The following is a 9,082-nucleotide window of genomic DNA, read 5'->3' on the forward strand; positions in this document are numbered from 1 at the left end:
CATAATATAAGTAGTTCTGATCCCAGGCTAGCCCACAATGGCCTTTTGAAGCCCATAATGTAGATGAAATTGGAAAGGGGCAAGGGAAAAAACAAACCAAACCCTTAGCTTAGAGTACCACAGGCTCCCTTTTCAGTTCTGTGTGGCAGACATTTGACATCTAGGCTCCCTTTCCTGCACCTTGCCTCCTGAGCCGCAGAGGGTTAGAGATGGATGGTTGGGTCTACCAGTTAGATGTCTGTCGGGGAAAGGGCGCAGAAAGAAACAGGGTAGTTGAAGAAATAGCTGTTGAAGAAGAGAAGGCATGCGGGAAGGAGTTTTTTTCCTTCCATAGAGTAGGTGTTCAAAAGTACAATGGAATTATTCTCCCATCATTTTCCTTTTATTCCATGCTTTCTTGTGTTCATGAAACACTAGGGATTTGAAACCTTACCTTTCTAGGTTGGTGGCATGAGATACCTTTCATATTGTGTTTCCTCATTACATGTTAAATGGAGCTAATATACCTATTATCTAACTAGAAGATGGTATTAAATGTCATTTGGCCAGCAGATCTGGTTGCTGTGTGCCATTGAGTTGACTCTGAAGCATAGTGATCCAATGGAATGGAGTACAACCACCTCACAGGGTTTCCTACACTGTGATCTTCGTGATAGCAAATTACCAGGCCTTTTCCCCCTAAAGTACTTCGGAGAGTTTGAACCACTGACTTTTGGCTTGGCAAATGAGCTTTTAACCATTATGATAAGAAGACTCCTTAGATGGCAAATAGTAATTCTTTAATTCATAGCAGCTAATATTATTATAATTAAGTGTTATATACTGTGGTGCAATGAATAGCTATTTGACTCTTCTCATAAGTCCCACCAAGTGTGTTTTGTTTCTTTATGTGTCTGGGTAAGATAGGGGGGAAGATGCTGATATGGATTATATACTTCAGTTGCAAGTGATTGCTCTCAAGATCCACTGTGATCATAAAAACGTAGAACTCTCAGAAGGGTTTGGCCAGTTTGCCAGGTCCTGGGCTTTAAAATGAGCCATCTCAGAAGCAGCAGCGGAGATCTCATCACCATCCAGAAAGAAGAGCCAGCAGAGAAGTATGCGCTCTTGTTCCCTAAGAGCCTTGTGCAGGGAACCTCCTCAATCCAGGCACAGCAAGCTGAACCCAGAGAGGCAACAGAGGATTGGCAGCAGCAGAATCAAGAGCCAAATAATGAGATAGGGTGTTGGGCTTCCCGGCACACCAAGCAAGTACAGCTGAGTGCCTTAAGGCAGGAGGCATTCTGAGTGGGGCAGTGAATGGGGGAGCTGGGTTTGGGGTTCCACAGACTCAACCTCTTCAAGCTGAGACTTATGGTAGAGTGGGGTACCTTTGGACTTTTTATTAGAAGCTCTAAAAGAACTTTGAATTATTGCCCAAACAGGGCAGAAGTCAAGGATCCATGTGGACGAGAGGCCAAAGACCAGAGGGAGGCCTGCCTGCAGGTGTGGCTGGGAAGAAACTGCCCTGACTGAAGAATTGGTTCTTGAGCATTTCTGACACTGAATTTTAGCCATTAACTCCCCTTCATCACGAGTGTGGGCTATGCATTTTGTGTAGCCTTTGGGAAGAATTTTATGGTACCCGGCTAAGAAGTTCAGTGCCGGGGGTGGGGGTGGGGGTGTTGGTGTCAGAATTGGGAAAAGAGGAGAGAGAATCAAAGCATACCTAGCCTTCACCTCATAGGAGAGCCCTAGGTTGCTTTTGCGTCTGTTTTCCCTTCCCTCTGGTGAAGTCAGAGGAGATCAGATGCCTCCCTGCTGACCTTTCTTCCACTTACCTACCAACGTAAAGTATTTATAAAAATGTAAAGAGCTGGGCTATCAGCTATTGGATTGAGTTCATCTTCTTTAAAAGATCTCTCTTTCAAAAAGGAGCAGACATCACTGTGAGGACTGATGTGCACGTGACCCAAGCACCGGCCTTTTCAATCACCTCATATGCTTGTGAACACTGCAGGAAGAAGGGAGGGTAATGAATCAGGAAGGCAAGAGAAGAATTGATGCATTTGAATTATGCTATTGGCAAAAAAAGACCGACTGCCCAAAGAACAAATCAATCTGTCTTGGAGGAAGCACGGCTCGAACGCTTCGGAGAAGCAAGGATGGGAAGCCTCGGTCTCATGTACTTTGGACCTGGTATCAGACCCTTCCTTGGTGTGGGTATGTCAGAGAAACAAAGCCACAGAAACTCCTTTGTAAGAGAGAGGGTTAAGTGCGCATCAAGAGAACATCCCAACTTAGTGCTGCCCAAACCCAGAAGTCCAACATTAACCTATATGTCCAATACCAATCCACAAAATCATCCTCCATCTCACAAAACACACACTATGATGCCGACTGCAGGAGGAAAGCTGAGTCAGTGAGTGTGTAAGCATCTCAGCGCTGGCAGGGGTCTCCGCATGGCTGTTCCAGTATCCAGGGCTGCATCAGGGTAGGTCCATGTGGCTTCTCCTCAGGGATGTCTTACAGGAAGTGAGCCTTGCCAGGTGAAGCAGGGAACTGGCTAAGGCAGCTGCACCCTGGTCGGACCATCAGAAAGCAAGAGACCGGAGAACTAGAAAGGCAAGGTTCACCGAGCCATTTATCCATCCGCCCTTCAATTAACCTCACATGTGTTTATTGGCCAGGTTGGCACAAGAAACTAACTACCTCACCTGGGAAAGGGACTCTTTCAGGGTAAAGGAGGGGGTCGGTGTAAAAGAGGAAGACTTTCAATGAGATGGATGGACACAGTGGCTGGGAGAGTGGAGCCAAATAGATAGCATCTGACAACAACAAACCAATGCACAGATAGCCCCAGAGAGGAAAAGGCAGCCAGCATCCATTGGCATTTAAAATGTGTGCATTGCATCACTCCTGCTGAGGAAAGCTCTGCTGACTTTGCCAATAAAATCTCTTTTAAAATGAAAGCGATTGGCCCAAGCACAGTTGCTCCTTTTTTCTTGCCTAGGTTTGACCAGATCCCCCATCCATGAGGTGACCCATTACTCATGAAATGACAGTATTGAATACAGAACCTTCGTCTCCATCTACCCACCTGTAGATGAAGTGGAGGCACTTCAAAGGCTCCGCTTCCCAGAGCTTAAAACTCACTGCCAGTAAGTTGATTTTTAGTCAGAGCAACACGATAGCCTTCCGATAAGTTCAGTTCAGACTCTTGGCCTCAAGGCTTCCCCAAACCCTTGTATAAACAAAGCCCTCTATTTCTGACTGTCCTATACAGAAAGCTTCGGAAGCTACAAATCCATAGTCTTGTGATCTTAAGTTTTTTGTCATTAAATCTGGATCTGCAGCTCCCCATCAACTGATCCATTTTCACTACCCTCACAAAAAGTTATTGCAAGAACAGCTTAGCAAGATAACGGAAGTAGATGCCGGTAAACCAGCATTCTCAGAGTTATTTCTATTGATGACCAATACCCCATATCATATGTATGTCAGAAAGAGATAGAGAAGATATAAGTTATAAGGAGGATGTGTTGTGATAGATAGCTCTATGGAACAAAGCATTGGGCTCCTAATTTGAAAAACTGGATTTTAATTCTGCTACTACTTTGGGCAAGTGCTTTTTACTTGGGAAAAATATGTTTATGAAAATTCCTCTTGGGATAGAGGGAGCAATTGGTAAACAAATGTAAAAACCAGATGTTTTATGTAAACATCGATTCATATCACAGGATTTCAAATTCATTATCTGAAAATTATAAATCTTAGTACTTGCCTCAACTACCTCAGTGTGATTCCTATGTCAAATTAAGCAATAGATGTGACTGCATTTTGGAAAACATAAGTCACACTAAGCTACAGGAGGGCTTGCGGTATAAGTGATCATCATCATTACAAACTTCTTCCAGAGCCTTTTGGTTTGTTCTGAAGACAAATGTCATGCTGACCTCCACAGTATGGCAGCTCCTTTCCCAGTGGATACACTGACCTTTTATTACAGTTTTGTATTTCTTGGTCTATTGCACTCTCTGTTTATTGGCCCATGTCCTTCCTTGTCAGTAATAATCAGCTTCCAGTGTTGTTTTCAAAGTTTGAATCAAACTTATTTTCGAATCACTCACGTTATTGTGTCTGTGCACCAATTAAAAAAGTGCTCGTTGAGCACTTACTATGCTAGTTCCTGAAAATACATAGATGAACTTAATAGCTTTATTAGCCAGTCTCAGGTTGTTATAATAAGGGGTGAAAGAAAAGACAATATGGGAGGGATACTCTCTAGGGCACGTCTGGGAAGGGCTCCTATCAGCCCATTGACACTCTATCAGGTAGAAGCTACACAACATGCTGGGGGCTCTAGAACATGCTCTCCCTGTGTGCTCAGGGAAAGAAAAATGAAACAACACGCTTTGGCCACTTAGCATTGTCTCTGCCAAATGAGCCCTTCACAAAATATGATATTGGCTTCGGTGTGTACATGGCACTGTGGGAGCAGAGAGGGTGCAGTTATTAATTCTGCTCAAGGGTTGGGGGAATTGGCACTAAAGTGGAGCTTTGAAAGATGAGTCTATTTTGCTCAATGAAGAAAGTGGAGGCAGGATATTTTAAAGAGAGAAATGGTGTGGTACAATTGTTGAGACATGGGAATGCACCTGTTTTGTAAGAGAACAATACTTTACTAGTGAGGCCAAATTTCACAGCTCTTTGAAATATGGAAAAATGTAAGATTGGAAAAATGAGCTGGGGACATATTTCTAAAATAGTTGAATGCCAAGTTAGAATTTAAATTCACTATAGCAAGCAATGGTAAGCCATTAATTTTTTTCCGTAAGAAACTTGGACGTGATTTGAAGAGAACTCTCCTTTTAGAAACAGAATAGATAGGAAATTGTACAGTCGGAGACTAATTAAGAAATGAACTCCTATCTGTGGTTTAGAAACCTACCTGCGCACTAGAATTGTCTTGGGATCTCTTCAAAGTACAGATACATGGACACTTCACCAGACCAACTGAACCAGAATTTTTGGTGTGCGCACTGCATTTTTCAAAATACCTTATGGGATTCACAGGTAAAGGCAAGACGGAGAATTAGCTGTACGATACCAATTAAATGATAAATGTTTAAAGGGCAATCCTGTGTATCTAGCATTTTTTTAAAATTTGACAAATAATGAGACCAGGAATCTCTATTTGGTTGACTGCTGCATATTTTAGATGGGATTTTTCTGATTCATGCCAGTGAAAAACCATGGTTTGGTGTTCCATTCATAGGGATGGAAAGCTGTTTACTTGGGGGGGTGGCTGGGGGCAGGGAGACTCCTATTATGTCCCAGACATTGTGCTTGGCATTTCACACACCACAGAGGTTATTCTTTTTTGTTGTTTTGTTTTTATTTTTCCATTTTATTGGGGGCTGTTACAACTCTTGTTACAAACCATGCATCAGTTGTATCTGACATATTCATACATGTATTCTATCGTTCTTTTCTAGATATTTACTTTCCATTGAACTCTTGGGATCAGCTCCTCCTTTTTTCCCTCCCTCCCCCACCCAGCCCTCGTGGCCCCTTGATAGATTGTAGATTGTTAATTATTTTCAAATTTCATACCAACTGTTGTCTCCCTTCCCTTCAGGTTTCTGCTGTTCTTCCCCCTGACTGGTGGTGTGTGGTTATGTGCTATTCATTGTGATTGGTGCCCTCCTTCCTCCCCACATCTCCCCCTCCCTCCTTCCCCCTATCCTTTTGGTATTTATTCCCATTCCTGTTCCTGGGTTCCATGTTTTGTGAGTTTTATCTCTTGCCTATACCTATGTACATGCTCCTGTCTAGTCTAGATTGGGCATCTAGTCTAGGCAGCACTGAGGTCGTGATAGCGGGGAGGGGGTGAGGAGGCCTCCAGGGAACAGAGGTATATTGCGTGACCCATTCGTGCTCTACTGTGTCCTGATTCACTCACCCCCTCCCTGCGACCCCTCTGTGGGGGGATGTTCCATTGTCCATTGATGGGCTTTGGTTCTCCGCCCCAACCCTCCTCCATTCTCACCATTGCATTTTTGTTTGTTTGTTTACTGTTTGTTGTAAATCTTCTGATGCCCATTGCCCAGTCTCCAGACCCACAGAGGTTATTCTTAAATGTTCTCTGTGTGTCCATTTTCACATGTTATTAGGCGTAGGATTCATCAATGCCACAAGGTTTCCACACCTTCTAAAATCTTATTTGTTTTGAGATATCTGACTCAGTCACAAAAAAGAATTAAGAAAGCTACTTTCCAAACAAGTCTAACATTTTATGTACTTTTTCACACCCTCCAACAAGCATGTTATGTGTCTGTTATGGTTCAAGTCCAACTCTGCCAGGTTATGGGATCTCTGACCCTCCCAGTGTCCGCTCTCCCCAAGGGCATGCATGAGGAAGAAGGGATGAAATGTCTAGTCCTCTTAAGAAGAAAAGCCGGTAGGTCTGGAGATCTTTTAGCAAATGGGGTCTGGATGCACTCCCTTTCTCTCCTTGGGAATCTCTTGTTGCCTTGAACTTGTTCCTTTCCGCAGCTGCTGCCCGTCTGTTCTACTGACTGCTCCAACATGACTCCCAAGCTTACGTATGGCTCTCCATGGGTCCATGTTTACCATCTGCTTATGGAATATCTCCCCATAACAACTGGAACATTTGCAATTAGATTGCAATCTGACTGCCTTCACAGCAATATCTCTCAGGGGCTTTCTGGGGAGAGTCACTGTGTGGCACAGCTTTTTAATAACAAATTTCTTCTAAGCTTCCATTAGTTCACTCGGGAATCCAGCCAATATGGAACGAGATTATCTCACACTCAAGACTTCCCCTTCGGTGTTGGGCTGGTGGACTCTAGTGTGGCAGCAGAGCCTCCTTCGTCTCTTTAGCACTGACTGAAGTCAAATAGGCAAGTGCCAAGTTCATCATCACCTACCTCCTACAAGAAACACAGCTGTCTGTAGCAACAACAGGCATCTCAAAAATCATAGTAGATCAGAGGATCAACATTAAATCACATCCCTCAATATAGCTACATTGCTTTTAAAACCTCCCAGCCTCTTTTGCAAAAGGCCACTGTATATTTGTTATATTTACAAAGTGTGGGGCCATTTAATGAGCATGCTTGAATAAAACATGGCGACTGCATTTCTGATCTAAGTTTCTGACAATGATCCCTGGGCTATTGCATTTACTTTATAAAAGTAACAACCTTTGTATGAAAAATAAATAAAATGATGCCAGATGTTGCTTAGACTGCAGAATTGGCAGCTGTGTGTTCGTGTTGAGCAGCTTGTGACTGGTTTGTTACCACCTGACTTTTTTTTCCTGGGAGTGTCGGATGCAGGTGAGAAGTGCAGCCGTTACATCCTTCAGCTCTGAGGAGGCCCTGCAGTGACTCTTGCTTCATTCAGCGGTTGCTTGCATATCAGCTGCAGTGCTAAGCAGCTGGTCAGAAAGCTGCTGCAAATTTCAACTATGGTTATTCAGCATGATATTGGTCTTCAAGCCTAGAGTCTTGTGAGAGAACAGGAGTGGAGTACAAATAGTTGACATCACACTTACATATCTTGCCATCTCTGAACACTGCTTTCAAATCAAAAATTTCCACTTCACAGGAACATGCAGCTGCCAAGTGTAAAGCCTGGTGTTCTCATTTGCATATCAGCCCCAGAATGCTTTTCCACCTTCAGCTCATCAGAGCTTGTGCTTTCAGGCGGAATAAATAAAAGGCTGAGGTGTCCCTATGGCTTCCAATTTTATGGAATTTGTACCTCTGATAGGCAAACGAGAGCAATAAGACAGTTTTACTAGGCCCCAGGATTCATAGGACTTCAAATTTAAAAACGAGAGCTATGAAAAAGCAGAGAAGGAATGAGGTTCGTGCATAACCTGTTTAAGGGAATCTTTGAGTGCTTCGATTCTAGTTACTTCCAATCTGTTTTATTCTCTTGTTTTAGTCTTATAGAATGGTAGCTGTCCTAGATTCATAGTCAGAACTGGAAAGGACTTTGCAAATTGTCTAACTTAGGGCCCACCAGTCAATGGGCCGCCGTCATTAGCAAGCTTTTTAAACCAGCTACGCATGCTAGTTCTGCTCCCTCTCCACTAAGCCCCTTGTGGACACTGGTCCCCAGTGACAGAAGGAGCAAAAATAGAGTCAGCAGGGGCCACGCGCTTGCTGACAGTGACTCTGTGACCAGTAAATATTCTGACCACTACCTGCCCCATGAACACAGAGCTTCCCAAACATGAAAGGACGGCATCTTTGATCAAATAAAATGCATCCCTTTCTTGGCCTTTTTAGTGTAAAAGTCAGAATATATAAGGCCTCCTCACCATTAGAACGGTGGCAGCATAAGACGAGGTTTCTGGTGGCTAATTCAGGGCTCAATCTGCCCTATACAGGAAGTAATTACAAGCACCTTGCATTTGCCAGTCCCTGGTCCGAGCCTGAGGATTCCATGATGACCAAGGATCAGAATGCCCATTCTCCAGAGAGCATGTACTCTTGCCACAAGCACGCCTCTACTTGCAAACAATTGCACTGACTTGAAATAGTAGAGCTGAGTGGGCTCTTGTTGTGCTTGATGTTCTGTAACTCTGGCCCAGAGGGTCGCTCAGAGCTGGAATGGGCGATGTGGCAGTGGATTTCCTTTCATTGTTTTTGACGGGACTGCCAAGTAGGCAAAGAGAAGGGCTCTGGATTCATGCTTCTTAAGAGCATCCAGTTAGTGAAATCCAATCCGAACAAATCCAGTGCTGAGACAATATTTCCTTCCATCGATTGAGTTATCTTTCTTTATTTGTTACACACTAAATGCAGCATTAGGAATTCAATGAAAAGTGAGAGCGTTTCTAGCCAAGAGAGAGCATAGCATGGCATGCCATGGCAAAGCAAGAGAGTCACATGAATAAATGAATATTTATTACAGTAAATTACAGCAAACCACCCCTAAATCCCCATTATCATCAAGTCAATTCCAACTGAAAGTGACTCCTGGTTTCCAAGGCTGTAAGTCTTTACAGGAACAGATAGCCTCATCTTCCTCTCTTGGAGTGGCTGGTGGGTTTGAACCACTGATC

Source organism: Echinops telfairi, unplaced genomic scaffold (genome assembly GCF_000313985.2).
Source record: "Echinops telfairi isolate 266 unplaced genomic scaffold, ASM31398v2 ScPeMD7_7421;HRSCAF=8459, whole genome shotgun sequence".
In the NCBI taxonomy this organism is placed as follows: domain Eukaryota; kingdom Metazoa; phylum Chordata; class Mammalia; order Afrosoricida; family Tenrecidae; genus Echinops; species Echinops telfairi.